The sequence below is a fragment of the Kogia breviceps genome, chromosome 19, assembly GCF_026419965.1.
Source record: "Kogia breviceps isolate mKogBre1 chromosome 19, mKogBre1 haplotype 1, whole genome shotgun sequence".
Classification (NCBI taxonomy): Eukaryota; Metazoa; Chordata; class Mammalia; order Artiodactyla; family Physeteridae; genus Kogia; species Kogia breviceps.
Genome location: NC_081328.1, coordinates 42,943,041 through 42,960,470, shown reverse-complemented (window position 1 = coordinate 42,960,470; position 17,430 = coordinate 42,943,041). Strand labels below are relative to the sequence as shown.

At 39.3% G+C, this 17,430-nt stretch overlaps 1 long non-coding RNA gene across 1 annotated transcript in view; it reads left to right on the top strand.

Annotated features, from left to right (window-relative positions):
* Positions 1-17,430, top strand: part of LOC136793283 (uncharacterized) — a 99,379-nt gene that overhangs the window by 22,952 nt on the left and 58,997 nt on the right. The window contains exon 2 of the long non-coding RNA XR_010838368.1: positions 1,412-1,512. This is a non-coding gene — a long non-coding RNA (uncharacterized lncRNA). The remainder of the gene's footprint in view (positions 1-1,411; positions 1,513-17,430) is intronic.

Genomic DNA, 17,430 nt, shown 5'->3' with positions numbered 1-17,430 from the left:
TGGAATCTAAAAAAAGAAAAAATGTTTCTGAAGAACGTAGGGGCAGGACAAGAATAAAGATGCAGATGTAGAGAATGGACTTGAGGACATGGGGAGGGGGAAGGGTAAGCTGGGATGAAGTGAGAGAGTGGCATGGACATATACACACTACCAAATGTAAAATAGATAGCTAGTGGGAAGCAGCCACATAGCACAGGGAGATCAGCTCAGTGCTTTGTGACCACCTAGAGGGGTGGGATAGGGAGAGTGGGAGGGAGATGCAAGAGGGAGGGGATATGGGGATATATGTATATGTATAGCTGATTCACTTTGTTATAAAGCAGAAACTAACACACCATTGTAAAGCAATTATACTCCAATAAAGATGTTAAAAATATAAAAAACATCACAAGACATCTTTATTATTATTGTTTTGAACAATAAATACTAATTTAGATATCTTCTTTCTGGTGCTGTTTGTTCCTTCCTGCATTTCTGGGCTTCTAGCTCAGATTCTTTGGACTTCTACTTGAAGAATGCTTTATATTATTTATTTTAGTGTATATCTGCTGACTGTGAACTCTGTAGTTTCTTATTTTTATGAAGATGTCACTGTTTTACCTTAATTTTTGACGAATATTTTTTGTTAGGATTCTAAGTTTGCTATAATTCTTTCCACATATTGTCTTCTGGTTTCCATCATTTATTTTGGAAAAGTTAGCTATCAGTTTTACTGTAGCTCATTTGAAGATAATGTACATTTTTTCACTCTGGCTAATTTTAACTTTTTTATATTAGCATTTAGTTTTCAGTGGCTTGACTAAGTATGGTTTTCCTTGTATTAATCCTGCTTCATATTCATAGAGTTTATTGATTCTGTACCTTAATGTCTTCTGTTAGTTTGGGGAAATTCTTGGCTAATATCTCTTCAAATGTGATCTTTCTGCATTCCTTATCTCTGTTCCTTCTGAGACTCCAGTGACAATCATAATAATATCTTTCATTGTGTCCCATATGTGTCTTACATTCTTTTCTCTATATTCCATACTTTTTTTCTCTGTGCTTCAATCTGGATATTTTGTACTGCTCTATCTTCCCATTCAGTAATCTCTGCTGCTAGGTCTAATATTGTTAAACCCATCCATTGGATTCTTAATTTAGTTATTATACTTTTTAATTCTAGGATTCACAATTAATTCTTTTTTATTAATACCAGTTCTATAGTGAAATTCTCCATGTTTTCATCTAATTCTTTAAACATACTAACTACATTTTTTTTTTTTTACAACTGTGACAAAATAAATAATACAAGTATATTTGTCCCCTATAGGTTTACTTCCATGGTCTATTTTGTCTCTTGATTTTCAGTCATTTGGTCCTGTTTCTTGGCATTATTGATTTTTTTTTTTTTTTTTTTTTTTTGGAATGCTAGACTGTACAAAATTTTAAGACTCTGGATGATGGTACTCTCCTCCAAAGAAGAATTCACCTTCTGGCAGTGAGATACACTTCAGGCATATCACCTTTATCCAGGTAAGACTGGCTTGCCCTAATTCAAGGGCATAGACCTTTCAGGACTTTTACTTAAAAACCATTGTTTATCAGAGTCCTTTTTCCTTGACAGACCCTGTAATGGTTAATTTTATGTGGCAATTTGACTGGGCTAAGGGGTGCCCAAATAGCTGATAAAACATTATTTCTGGGGGTGTCTGTAAGGGTGTTTCCTGGAGACATTAGCATTTGAATCAGTAGACTGGGTAATGGAGATTGCCCTCACCAAAATGGGCAGGCATCATCCAATCTGTTGAGGGTCTGAATAGAACAAAAAAGTGGAGGGAGGGTGAATTCTCTCTCTCTCTCTCTCCTTGAGCCAGAAGGTTCATCTTCTCCTGCCCTCAGACATTGGTGCTTCAGGTTCTTGGGCCTTCAGATTCCAAGGCTTATACCAGTGGATCCCCACTCTCAGGCCTTCAGCCTTGGACTGGGAGTTAATCATCAGTTCCTCTGGTTGTCAGGCCTTCAGACTTGAACTAAATTATACCACCATCTTTCCTGGTTCTCCAGCTTGCAGATGGAAGATCATGGGACTTATTGGCCTCCATAACTCCTTGAGCCAATTTCTATAATAAATCTTGGGAATTCCTTGGTTAGGACTCTGCACTTCCACTGCAGGGGGCACAGGTTTGATCCCTGGTTGGGGAACTAAGATCTCACAAGCGGCGCAGCCAAAAAAAAAAAAAAGAATTGCTATAATAAATCTGTTCTTGGGCTTCCCTGGTGGTGCAGTGGTTGAGAGTCCACCTGCCAATGCAGGGGACACGGGTTCGTGCCCCAGCCTGGGAAGATCCCACATGCCGCGGAGCGGCTGGGCCCGTGAGCCATAGCAGCTGAGCCTGCACGTCCGGAGCCTGTGCTCTGCAATGGGAGAGGCCACGACAGTGAGAGGCCCGCGTACCGCAAAAAAAAAAATAATAATAATAAATTAAATAAATAAATAAATAAATCTGTTCTTTTATCTATTTATCTATCTATCTATATCTATTCATCCATCCTATTGGTTCTGTTTCTCTGGAGAACCCTGACTAATACAGACTATGAACTACAACTTTTGTCTCCCAGGACTATCTCAAAATAATACTACTAGTACTAATACTACCACTGTTATGGATAATAAAAACATTTAAACTTTTTTTACTAATGTTCTGCTTCCCTGTTTTATAGTTCGACTACATCTACATTGTCGGAGCATATAGCCATTATATATCATACTGTCTCTCCTTTAACCCTCACTTAGTCTTAGTTATACCAGAAACTGTATTTAATGCTCACTGCCAATCCTTACGTTGATGTCTCCCCAGTCATTTTGTTTGTCTGAAGCTCATTTGCCAGTATATTTCTCAGGAAAGTCTCATGGGCATAATATTTCTTGAGTTCATAGATGTTGAGTGCATAAATATCCAGTAATTTTACTAGAATTTGTCATTCTGTGTTTGTGGTATGTTCTATCAGTGTGTCATTTCAACTTTTTTTTTCTAGAAAGGTTTTCTTAAATATAGTTTTAGTATTAGTTCTGTTCCCTTACTTTTGTTTTCTTCTTCTTCTTTTTTTTTTTTTTTTTTCTCTCCCACTGCGGAGCACAGGCTCTGGATGCGCAGGCTCAACGGCCATGGCTCACAGGCCTATCCGCTCTGTGGCATGTGGGATCTTCCCGGACAGGGGCACAAACCTGTGTCGCCTGCATCGGCAGGCAGACGCTCAACCACTGTGCCACCAGGGAAGCCCTGTTTTCTTCTTTAGGGACTTCTGTCATCTGTATTTTGGATCTTCTTGTCATCTATATTTTGGATCTTCTTGGTTACTCTTCAATATCTGTCACTTTCCTTCAAATCCTTTTTTGTCTCTTCATCTAAAATTTTTTAAAAATATTTTCTTCTATTTCACTTATTTCTCTTCAGGCACTACTGTTCGATTTATTTGCTCTTATTTCCTTTCTAGAATACTCTTTATTTCTTAAATTATTGTTTCTTTATTTCTTATTATTTCCTGAATCCAATCACTTCTCTGAGTTTCAAATTCTTATTTCTGTTATTTCATATCTTTTATTATTTTCTTAATGTCTTTTAGCTCATTTGGAACTACTAGGTTAACTCTCATTATCTGTTTTGTGGCTATGTCTTTCTGGAGTGCTTTCATTGTCTGTAGGGATGTTACTCAGCTTTGTCTCCCCTTCTTTTTCTTTATAAAAACTATGCAGCCTTGATATTTTTCTGTTGCTTCTTTAACGTGAAATTAGTTTTCCTGAATTTTTGTTATAAGGTGGTGTTCAAGAAAGCTTTCCTTGGGGACTTCCCTGGTGGCATGTTAAGAATCTACCTGCCAATGCAGGGGACCTGGGTTCAACCCCTGGTCAGGGAATTAAGATCCCACATGCCGTGGGGCAACTAAGCCCATGCGCCACAACTACTGAGCCTGCGTGCCACAACTACTGAAGCCTGTGGGCCTAGAGCCCGTGCTTTGCAACAAGAGAAGCCACCGCAATGAGAAGCCTGTTCACAGCAACAAAGAGTAGCCCCTGCTTGCCACAACTGGAGAAAGCCCCACGCAGTAACAAAGACCCAACACAGCCAAAAATAAATAAAATTTTTTTTTAAATTTACAAGAAACCTTTCCTTACTTCACAGAACTTCCTCTCTTGATTTTGGGGACTGTCAAAAAATAAGGCAACTTGCTTTATAATATTACAGTGCTTTGGTCTGGAGCTTTTCTTTCCCTCCTCTCTTGTCCATGTCCTGTTCAACTTTTATTCTACTCCAAGTAGTTTCTGGTTGGGGTTCTGTCCTGCAAAGCAGTTGGTTTAGAGAGTTCATAGGAGCTAGGCTGCTTCAGCTTCATCAAACTGTTTTTCCCATGGGCTTTATACTGGTTTTGATCAAACCTCTCCCAGTTTCAGCTGATGTTCTCAAATTGCCTTGCCCTCTTCTCAGTCGATAACTATTGGCTATTTTGGAGTCCTCCTGTTCTCAGATCCAGGTGCAACTTCCTTATCCTTTCTCTCACACAGACACTGATACCATGCAGATCTTGGGGCTATTGATGGTTTGTACCCTCCTACTTGTATTTTGGCATTCGTGAGGATACTTTGGTTTTGTTGTAAATGTTGTTCATGGGTTTTAGGTTTTGCTATCCATTTGTTCTCTCTGTTTCTACGTAAGGATTCAGAGAGAATGAAAATCTATGCTACTGATACTGTCATCTTCCCAGAATCCTCTCCTGAGTTAATTCAATTATAAGTGTATTTTGTATTACAGTTCCTGTGGGAGACTGCTCATAACTTATGGGTGTTGACATTTTGCTTCTACTTGGGTCTGGGAAGGTTAAGGGCTTTAAATCTTAGCTGTTTATAATACCACAATTAATGACCAAACATAAGGAAGCTAAAAATATGAACATAGTAAATTGCCAACTCACATGAATTTTAACAAAAACAAAAAAAAACAACATTTAAATTTAATTACAGCAGAAATATTTCTGAGGATTTGAGGATTGCTTTTAACAACAAATAAAAGAAACCATTTGTGTATATATACTCAGAATTAACACAATGCAGCTTTCTTTTGTGGGGTACATATGCATAAATAACTTGCATAAAAGCTCCATAGGAAATAATATATTTGCATATATTGTTGTGAATTTTATTTAAATTTTATTACTCTTGTAGTTAGGAAATTGTAACAATTGGGAAAAAAAAATGATTTTCAGTAGGCAGGCAGTCAATCGATACTATCATTAGCTCTAAACAGAATCTAGCATGGACCTTTAGAACTAAAAAGAATCCCAAGTGGTCATCTTGTCCAGACCACAGCCTCAAGAATCTTTCTAACTCAACATGTTTAAGTACAAACAATTTTTTTTTATTGAAGTATAGTTGATTTACAATGTTGTGTTATTTTCAGGTGTACAGCAAAGTGATTCAGTTATATATATATATATATATATATATATATATATATTCTTTTTGAGATTCTTTTTCATTATAGGTTATTACAAGATATTGAATATAGTTCCCTATGCTATACAGTAGGCCCTTGTTGTTTATCTATTTTATATATAGTAGTATATATCTGTTCATCCCAAACACCTACTTTATCCCTTTCTCCTTCCACCTTACCCCTTTGGTAACCATAAGTTTGTTTTCTATATCTAGTACAGACAATTTTTAACTATTAACAATATCTGTAAGAAATAGGTTTTTGGTTTTGCTATCTAGTTTTTCTACCAGATGAACTAAGATGTTCTGACAACAAGCATAGCCAACAGAAACAATACTTAAGCATGACTTCAAAAAATTATGATAGAGCTATAGTAGCTAGGAAACAGCAGCACAGATAGTGCAGTGAGTTGAATAGCCAGGGGTAACTCTAGGGCCATGTTATGATGCTATGCGAGTGGCATTGCACATGGTTGCCATAGCTACAGAGCTGCACAAGCTATAGACACTCAGACCCTGTGTACCCACCCACTCTGCTGCCACTGCTTTCCACACCTGCCCCTCTGAGTTTTCTATAGCTCCAGCGTAAGGAGAAAAAGGCCATATGGCTTAAATCAAAATATTTTTTTTCACTTCTAAAAATCAGAATACCAGAAATTCAGAGCAAAAGCATTGAGAAACACTTCTTTCCCAAGGGTCAGGAGGTTTCAGAACATCCATTCCAGGAGGAAAGGCTGGTGACCTTTAGTCACCCACCTCCATGTCTACTTTCGTGTTCCTTTTTACCCTCTCTATTCTTCTCCTGGCAACACAGATCCTGTCTCTCTCTGCCTTCCCCACCCCCAACTCCCTGTCTTGACAGCAGCACCAAGGAGAGTTATAATATTATTTGAAGGAATATATGTGGGTTAAAGTGCTAGAGTAGGGATTAGATATTTTGGTAGTCTGTTTTCTTCCACAGGGATTAAAGAAATTATTTTGGATACCACTGACAACTTTAAAGCAAAACCAGGATAAGCTAAAGAAAAAAAAAATGGTTGTTGGGGGTAGAGATTGGGGAGAAAAAACAAAGAACAGAAAAGAGAAGCATCTTGGGTATAATTAGGGAGGTCCCTAGGTATCACCCTGAATTTGAGGGTGGAGAGGTAGGCAATGAGAAACACATGTTGGGGAGGGTGCCCAGGGGGTTATTTAATTTTCCCTGGTGTACTCTTCCTGGTGAAGTAACTTGTACTTGGTCAACTGAGGGACTTACTCCTTCACATTCATAATATCATAATGCAAATATCATAATGCAAATCAAATGGTTGAGGTACTTTCTGAACCTAGGGATTTCACATGAAGTCTCCAGACCCTTTATGCACACATTCTTTCTCTACTCATCCCATATAAGCCAATCCTGTCCTAAATATATTTAAATGGTGTGGCAGAGAGGAAAGATGGCTTTGCTGTTTGCATTAGTTTCCTAGTTAGTTGCCATAACAAAAAAACACAAACTGGGTAACTTAGAACAACAGAAATTTATTCTCTCACAGTTCTGGAGGCTGGAAGTCCAAAATCCTACTTTCTCTGAAACCTGTTGGTGAATCCTTCCTCGTCTGGTCTTAGCTTCTGCTGGTTTGCCTGCAATCCTTGGTATTCCTTGGCTTGCAGATATATCACTCCAATCCAGCATTATCTCATGGAGGTCTCCCTGTGTCTCTTCACATGGTGTTGTTTTTTAGGACACACAGCAAACTGGATTAGAGGCCCACTCTACTTCAGTATGACCTCACCCCTGACCTCTTACACAATCTGAGCTTAGTTATTCTTTTAAGAAAAATGTAGTTTATTATATTTTAAGCAGCATTTCTATGTGCAGGGACTTGGGAATGGGGCTGTTTTATTTTATTTTATTTTTGTGGCCACACCTCGCAGCTGACACGATCTTAGTTCCCTGACCAGGGATTGAACCCGTGCCCCCTGCAGTGGAAGCACAGAGCCCTAACCACTGGACTGCCAGGGAAGTCCCTGGGGCTCTTTGAAATTACCTCCATTCTCCATATTGAGCAGAATTTCCTATACCTTTTAAGATGAATAGCCTTTAAATGAATGAGTTCAATAAGATGATAGCTAGTAGGTTATGAAGAGTCAAGAAAGATTTTTTTAAAGAGGAGAGACATCAGCATATATACATGTGCACAAGGAAAGAGACCATGGACAAGGGAGAAATGGAATATACGGGAATGAGAGGGAATAATTATGTAGGAACAAGGCTAGAATCAAGAATGGAAGATCGGGGCTTCCCTGGTGGCCCAGTGGTTGAGAGTCCGCCTGCCGATGCAGGGGACACGGGTTCATGCCCCAGTCCGGAAGGATCCCACATGCCGCGGAGCAGCTGGGCCCGTGAGCCACGGCCGCTGAGCCTGTGCGTCCGGAGTCTGTGCTCCACAACGGGAGAGGCCACAACAGTGAGAGGCCCGCGTACCGCAAAAAAAAAAAAAAAAAAAAAGAAAGGGTGCAGGTTTATTTATGTTCTTGGAGAGAGTCTGGAAATTGGGGCCAGATACCTCTCCTTTCTCTGAGGTTGGATGTAAGGTGAGCAATGGAGATGGAAGCCTGGGGAGCATTGAAGCTTTGCAGTATCAGCTGTGAGGAATAGGAGAGTGAGTCAAATATGTATATACAATGGAATTCTAAATAGACAAACTGAGGTTGGAGACCATGCATTTATAATGCCACCAATATAGTGGTGAGGTAATGTATTTAGGGCTGGTTAAACCCTAAACTGCCCATGTATTGGAGTAGAGAAGTACACAGTTGGGTTGGTAGAGGGTTAGAGTTTGCAAGGCAGTTACAAATAAAGAACAATCAGGGAAGGGTACAGAGGATGGGAAGCACGTGGATGAAGTGATGAAATACAGAAGTTGAGCTGACCATGAACTAAACCCATCCTCAAATGATAACACGAAAATGGAACATACTGGACCATGGTAAGTGACAGTGGCCCAGTGGTACAGTCAGACCTCTAGAAATGGAAGCATCACTCAGGATGCAGTGTTGCTGCTGTGAACAGGTTTTCTTCCTATTCCTTAGGTAACAATTGCCCTGTCATTATGGTGACAAGTACGCTCTGTTTTTGCTTTTGCTAATCTTGATACATAGATTCACTGTCTCCAGAAGTCTTTATAAGCTACCCAAGAGTGAGCATGAGGTTGGTGTGGCCCTTATTCACCCCTATTGGGCAGAGCCCTTGTACCAGGCCATTATATAGGCCTTTGACCTTTGGATCAGGTATCCAGCCTTGACCCAATCAGCTGAGGCCAGGGTGATGCGGTCACATGGCAGGCCTGTACTTGATGCATAAGGGACCTCTCAGAAAGGTCAAAGACTTTCCACAATACTTTCCAGAAGGAATAAAACTGCAGGCAGAACTGTTCTCATAAACACTGGAATAGCATTTCTCTTCCTGGACTTCATGACAGATCTCCATTCATTTCTTCTCTCCAATTTGGGGAGGTGGACACAGTTCAAAAAATTCCCTATATAGAGCACCTCATTTTGTAAGTTGCGTATGTTGTATCTGCTTGGAATTTACTCCACCCACACCCCCTATTCACATACACACATAAATTAGCTTTTATATATATATAAACACATAGTTTTCTTCCTGGCATGCTGACGTTAACAGTAGTAACGTAGAATCTTCCAAAGTGTGATAAAACGAATGGTTTCAGTTTCAAGGTGAGATTTTTTTTTTTTTTACCACTTAATATAAAACCTTTTGGCAGTGTCTCTCAATTTATACTATCTAGAGCAGGGTTCTGCAAACTCTTTCTGTAAGGGACCAGATAGTAACTATTTTAGGTTTTATATCACAAACACTATCCATCACAACCACTCAACTCTCTCATTGTAGGACTAAAGCAGCTGTAGACAATATGTAAATCAATGAGTATGGCTGTGTTCCAGTAAAACTTTATTTACAAAAGCAGACAGCAGGCTGGACTTGGCCCAAAGCTGTAGTTTACCAATTCCCAATCTAGAGGATAATTATTTATGGTTTCTGCTGTTTGGCGGGGTAAGAGCTGAACCTCCCAATAGTAGTGGTTTTTCTAACACGTGGCCCGGAGGTTCACTATTCTATTGACTTCCCTTACGTTGATTAAGTTATTCAATAATAAATAATTGAAGGTCACCACATCACACAACTCTGGAGTCATGCAGTGCCTAGCCTGTGTGGCCAAATGCGGCAGCACTGAATGTATTTAAAGTGATTTTCCTGCTGTTCCAATCTGAGACCAGATTAAGGCAAAGGAGTAGGTAGTGTGTTCATTCATTTATCCATCCCACGTATTAGTTCAGACACTGTGACAACTGCCAATAAATATATCAAACAAGGTCCTTGTCCTCAAGGAGCTTGTGGTTTAGTAAGGTGTTTGCTAGGACTGCTGTAACAAAGTACCACAAACTAAATGGCTTTAAAAAAACAGAAATTTAATGTCTCAGTGTTCTGGAGGCTAGAAGTTTGAAATCGAGGTGTTAGCTGAGCCACGCTCCCTCTGAAACCTGTAGGGGACAGTCCTTCCTAGCCTCTTCTTAGCTTCTGGTGGTTTGCCTGAAATCCTTATAACTACAGCTTTTCAATTTCTGCCTCTGTCGTCACATGGCATTCTCCCCTTGTGTGTCTGTGCCTCTGTCTCCTTACTCTTCCATTAAGGACCCCTGTCATAATAGATTCAGAGCCCACCCTACTCCAGTATGACCTCATCTTCTTTGAACTAATTATATCAGCAACAACCCTATTTCCAAATAAGGTCATATTCTGAGGTACGGGGAGTTAGGACTTCAACATATCTTTTTAAGAGGGACACCATTCAGTCCATAACACAAGGTAAGAATAAATGTGAAAACTTAACAGTCACTACGATGGAAGTCTGTGTCAAGTACATGGTGAGGCCAGGGAGAGAGGGGATGAGTTTTACCTGGGAGAGTCAGAAAAGGTTGTATGGATGAGGTGAAGCTTGAGCAGATTTTGGAAAATGACGTTGAACGTTTGCCAGGTGCAAATGGGGTGTGAGTTGGGCCTGGGGAATGGAAGGGCATCCCCTGTCGGAGCAGCAACAGAGGCAGTAAGGAGTGTGACATAACCAATTTCACACTGTTCCACTACAACTCGAAAGGGGCTTAGGCTTCCTGTTTTCCAGAGAAATAAAAATGAGGTCTAAACACCTTGGCTAGTGAGGCCCCTGTGACAGTTATTCAAGATCACTGGCAGCTTCAAAATTTCAATATACACTTTGTTGTACAACAGAAACTAACACAACATTGTAAAGCAATTATACTCCAATAAAGATATATAAAAAAGAAGTTTCAGTGTAGGAGGGTCACGGGGAGATAATCTAATTGGAAGGTGGGTGACTTATCAAAGCTACATTTGCATGATAAACACATTGTTTTTATTTAGTTTTACTTAGTTTGCCTGTTATAGACTAATAAAGATAGCAATGTTGTCTAAAGATGCCTTCACTGGCACTTCACATAAAATGGAGAAAATGTCAATTGCATATTTCAAAGAATAAGCACACCCAGGGGTGGCTTGAAGGGGCAGTGATGGAGACTATGAAAAGGGGCAAACCCTCCTCCTGGCCTGTCACCCATTCACATCCCTAGTGATTGAGTGTTGTTTCTGTTCCAGACACTGTGCTAAGTGATTACATGCATTATATCTCATTATCTCCAATTTATAGATGCAGGCAGTGAGACTTAGAGAGGTTAAATACATTGCCCTACTCAAACAGCTAGTGATTTCATTTTAATGATAATCTAAAAAACTATAATAAATGCATGAACTAGAATTCTGCACTGTCCAACACAGTAGCCACTAGCCACATATGGCTTTTTAAATGGAAGTTAATTAAAAATTCTGTTCCTGGGTTACACTAGTCCCCTTTAAGTGCTCAATAGCCACATGTGGCCAGGGGCTACCGTATTGGACAGTGCAGATATAGAACATTTTCACTAAGAATAAGATAAATACTTTATCACTGAGTATAGCCTCATGATTTTGCTCATGTTTCCTTTGTGTTTGTGATCATATTGACACGATGTAGCATTCTCCAATTGTCCCGGGCAAATAAGAAAAGAATAGAGCTGGCCTTAGTATGTGAATGATGCACTACCACTGTATTAATGAAGGTAACCTAATAGTTCAAATAAAGAAAAATGGAGAGACATCATTTTATAAAGGCACCAACATCAAAAGAGCCCGCCCTGTGGCAATCAGTACCATGTTTACTTTGTAATCAGTTACGTAGTTGCAGTGAAATAACGTTATTCATCTCATTAAATTAGTATTGTCAATTTAAATATCATTGGCTCCGTAGTTTTATTTAAATTTAATCTGGAAAAAAAAAAGCCTTTGTTTTATAAGAACTATAACTATTAGGAGTTTGCACCTAGTTTTATTTGTGTACATTTTAAGATAACATTATACTAAGGATAATTTAAGTAAATGTAAGGATCCCTGGAGAATTTTCATTCCTCTTAGAAGAGTTCATTATATTACCCAAGATTGAGAAACACTATGAAAGCCTTTAGGGTGAAGGAGCCTGAACACTTTACCTGTAACACACAGCCCCAGGCCCTCGGAGCTGTGTGATTGTCAGTATCCTATCAAATCCAGATGAACTAGAGCCCTCTTGGCACCAGTATGCCATAATTCTACCCAGGGATATATTAGGATATAACTGCAGCAGCTGGCAAAACTTCACACTGATGAAGCATTTTACTCCACAATTTTCTAATCACTCCCCTGTTTTAGACTCCCGTTAGTAAAACTTGATTTACACTCTTCATAAATACCAAAATTTCCACCACCACCACCCCTTCCTAGCTCTTAATACGCAGAAGATGTTTGTAGTGAGGAAGACCACAAAGCGAGACTTCCACATCTCATTTTCTGGCTCATGAATTTTTTTTTCCCTGTCTTAATCAGACCAGCTATTCTCAAGCATCTCACTGATGGGAAATAGGACTCAAGAGCGTCATTTTCATATTTACTGCTTCCCAATGTTTTACTGAAAGATTTCGTGTCTTCTCACTTAATCCTTGGCCTCCAGCTTTCCCCTTGAAATCTGCAGATGAATTTCACACTCTGAGGCAAACACTGCTTTTCTCGCCATAGTTATCTAGGCCAAGCTATCTCACCGGGTGCACCCCAGGGCTACAGTCAGCTCAAGCTGGTCTTTTCACTGTGATTGCAATAGTCAGAGAAGCCCATTCAGGCAACTTCTACATCACTGGGGAAGTAAACTATTATTTTTAGTAGTATTGTATATTACATTGAGACCCCTTATTTATGTTGTTGCACTGTATATGTATCTCCAGAACCTTGACTGAATTTCTTACCTCTCATTTCTGAAAAATGCTTGGTAAATATTCCCACTGTTTTCTGCAAAGTGAGACTGAAAGAAGACACAGATTCTTATGTAAGTGTCAAATAAGCTCCGCAAACCTATGAACCAGAAGGATACTTCAAAGCGCTGCTTACCACCTTTGAATATACCCCAAAGACATGCAAACTAACACTGAGAAGAGTTTTAAAAATCTACTTCCCTCCCCTTGGGAAGGTGTTTCTGGTTGTTAAGTAAAGCCATCTTTTACTCAGATTTTTGCAGGTGTAATTAATTATAATTGTTGACGTTCAATTATGCTAAGCTAATGATAGGAGTCACCATTTATTTGGCTCTTACTCTATACCAGATACTCTGCCAAGCTATTTACACATATTATCTTATTTATTCCTCACTTAGTGAAGGTAGGTAGTATTACCTCTATTTTATAGATTTAAAAAACCAAACAAGAAACGGGGAAGTTAGATATTAGTCTGAGGTCACATAGGTACTAAATGTTGGCATCAAGATTTGAATTCAGAACTTCCTGAAATCCAAAGCCCACACTCTATTTTTTTTTTTTTTGTCTTAAAACAATACACATTTATTAGCTTTACAGAACTGTAGATTAGAAGTCTGGCATGGAGTGGCTGAGTTTTCTGGTCAGAGTCTCACAAGGTTACAATCAAAGTGTTGGCAGTTGCATTCTCATCTGGAACTTGGGGTCCTCTCTGAAGCTTCAGAGATGTTACCAAGCCCACACTCTTAGCCTCACAAACAATAATAAAATATAATAAGGCTTTATGTAATAATGAGCCATATTTGAGTTAATTTGTTGTTACTCCTCAACCGAAGCATTTTGATTTCCAATATTTACTTCCCATTTTTGGGAAAATGTCAAAATTAGTTTCACTACGGTCAGTTGCAGGTCATTCGTAAGGGTATCTCAGGGTATTGGCAACTCAAATACCCTTCACAAAGTACCTTTTTTTTTTCCTGCTCAGTTCACGAGGTTTGGCCCCAAATCCCCAAAGCACTTTCATCTGTAGTCAGAGAGCCCTTTTATGAAGAGAATTGATTCCCCTTTTCATCCTAAGGTGAGCTCTCAACAGTGCTCTGCAATCAGGACTTCGCTTCTCCAAGTGAGGGTCACCTTTGCAGGAGAGTTCAGCTAGCAACAGCTGGGCATCCACGGGACAGGAGCAGAATAATGAATTGCCCACTTGAAGATTCAAGGGTAATTTTGAGGGCCTGGATTTTTTCCAGGTTCTTGATAAGCAACCTAATTTCAGTTAATAAAAAATTACTGATCTTTAGAAAAACACAAGGAAGGTTTAAATTCAGGTTACTTTTCGAAGATCTTAGTACTTATTTTGAGTATTATTAGGTAAGCTTTGATAATTAACTCTATAAACCCTAAACTAGCCTGTTGGTTGTAAAATCAGCTATACCCTCCCCCCACCCTGCCCCCAACTTCAGGCTCAGGGGCAGACTCAGAAAGCCTACCTACCCCTTATTATTTCTTGCCCCTTATCAGTTTATTTAGGGGGAAATGTATCCCAAAGAGAAGAGTAACAGTCTGGCAGGTACTGACTAGATAGTTATCTCATATGCTATAAAACCTCTCCCATAAAATTTATCTGTTGTGGAATTTGTGATGTTTGTTATGAACTTGTCCAAAGTTTGTATTTGCACCCTGAATTGAAAGGATTTGCTAGGCAAATAAATAATGTCTACATAATTGTAACTTGTAAAGAAAAGATCTTAAACTGAAGGGAAAAAAACATGTCTTTTGCTATGAACTGAATTGTGTTTCCCCCAAATTTGTATGTTGAAGCTCTAACACCCAGCGTGATGGTATTTGGAAGTAGGGCCTTTGAGAGATAATTAGGTTTAGGTGAGGTCATGAGGGTGGGATCTGTGAAGGGATTCGTGGGCACCAGAGAGCTTGCGTGCTCTCACTCTGCCTTGAGCGCCCAGCTAGACGGGGTCGTCTGCAAACCAGGAAGAGAACCTGACCATGTTGGCTCCCTGATTTCGGACTTCCAGCCTCCAGAACCGTGAGAAAATTAATTTCTGTTGGTTAAGCTGCCCAGTTTATGGTGTTTTGTTTTGGTAGACTGAGCTGATAAATACATCATTCATTACTTTAGAAGCACCTATTTGCATGCAAAGATAATAATTTTACAGTTATCATTTGTGTGTGCGTTCATTAGAGGAGAGATAGGACCTCTCCATGGCAACGCTTTTATGATACTCTTTAACTTGGAAGTGATAAAAGTGCCCTTTAAAAAATAGTATAGGGCAGCTTTTTCAATAGTTTGGACAGAGTTGTAGCCAACTAGTCAGAATTTGTGAAGTTTTATTCTTTTGCCCCAAAACTCTAAAGAAGTTATTATGTATCATAACACAAGTTATAGCCTATAAGACACATGGGCATATTTCTCACATCAGAATTATGTGTTTTATTGCAAGAACATTAAAATGGAATGGATTTATGTGGATAATCATTGAAGTTGGGTATCGAGTACGTGGGGTTCGTTGTATTATTCTCTCTACCTTTGTGGATGTTTTAAAATATTGATGATACAGAGTTTTAAATGAATATACACATATGAGCTAACGGGTGGACAGATTCACTTTGCAATATAAGTGTGGTTGCTTAGTTGTGTGTTGGTCCATAACCATTTTTTAAAAATGGAAAAAAAACAACCTCCTGGTTTCTTCTTAAAAAGTGCAAACTGTGCCAGCTGATTTGAATGAGAAGGAATGTTTTTCCGCTTTATTTTCACAGCTGTCTTATCAGTTTCCTAAACTCAATTAGGGTGGAGCACAGGAATTTCACTATGGGGGGGGGGGACTAAGGGCTTTGTTGTTGTGGTTTGAAGATAATGTTATCTTCCCAGGCTAACCTCTTGGAGGGAAGACATTTCCCCAGAGGGGAAAAAAGTAGGGCCTTAAAGACGTCTTCATAGAGTTTGCAGAGTTGTTGAAGCTTAACAGTCTATGGAGAACTCTGTCAGCCTCGTGGGAAAATGATTTGGTATTCAATTGTTTTCACTTGGGCACTTTCCCAGACTAGATCAAGCCTCTCCATTCCATCCTACCCCTCCTCCACCCTAAAATTCCCTGAACCCTAGGTGTGGCAGGCTTGCTTTTGTTCAGGACGAAGTAGGGCAAGAACTATCAGGTAAATTAGGAAAGTACCCTTTCAGTTTCTTGCCTGCTGACGGCATGCCTGTGTTCCCTTGGCTATAGTGTGGAAATGAGAATGAGAATTTCGACAATGTCTGTTACTGTTCATTATGAGCTGAATCATTATTTAGGTTCTTGACCTCTTTACACGATCTGGATTTTCATGCCTGTGAGATATGAATTGAGCCGAGGACTTTATGAGAAGCAGAAGGATTTTTTATTTTTTTGTAGAGTTTTCATTTTACTCATAACCTAGTTTTAGACTGGAGATGTGGGTGGTGAGTATTCAGGCCCTTCATGAGGCATTACACAATCTATTCGAGTTATACAGCGTGGATAGAAAAGTGCCTATAACCCACTTATTTAAAAGTGTTTCATAATATAGACTCGAAAACCTTAGAAAATTCTTCAGGGCATGGAATTCTTGACACTGGTTCTTGATGGAAGAGAAGAATTCTCAATTAAATTCTCGCTGCTCCTATAGTTCACAGGGTAGAAGGGGAAAGGAGGGTAAATGCGACAGACTAAGGGCATGAGGAATGCTTTGCCCTTGGGACTTGTCAACCACTTATTGGTTTAAAGGTTTGAACCCCAAACCTAGAAAAGATTCCCATATTTGGGGGATTGCAGTTAGTATATCATAACAGATTTTCAGCAGGAATTTTCATTGAGTGATGGAAATAATTAATGCAATCTGAAACTTAATTTGGAAGTGCCTCATCCCGCCCTTAAAAAAAAAAACTTAAAAAAACCCCAAATTTTCATTAAGATGAAAGCATACATTAAGATGTTCTCTTTTCCTTTGTCTCTCCAGAATTTTTAAGGGGAAGTTATTTTCTGTGCTTTCATCATCATGAATCACATTTTGAGAGCTCATAAGTTATGTAGCAGTGTCATTAGGCAATTGGGAAAATTATGTAGCAATTTATGAGTCATATGGTCCTAGATTTCCAGGTTCTTATCTTTCGTTAATTTGTTAAATATTTGAGTCCCTGCTATGTGCTAGGCACCATTCTAGGTGCTGGGCACATGGCAAAACACAAGAAAGACAAGGTTCTAGTCCTCACAGAGCTTGCGTTCTAATGCGGATAGACACACAAAACAATGGAACACTAGGTAGTAATAAGTTCTGATATCAAATAAAACAAGACAGGGTGATAGAGAGTAGATGAGTGAATGTTTTAAATTGGCTGATGCAGGAAGGCCATTCTGAGAAGGAGACATTTGAATTGAGACCCAAATATTGGGAAGAAACCAGCAATGAAGATCAAAGGAGTTGATAATCTAGGGAGGAGGCTAAATAATGCAGAAGCTCCAAAACTTAACCTGCACGAGGAGCAGAAAGATAGCAAGTACTGCTGGGGCTTGGAGAGCAGGGGAGGGGGTGATCTAGTC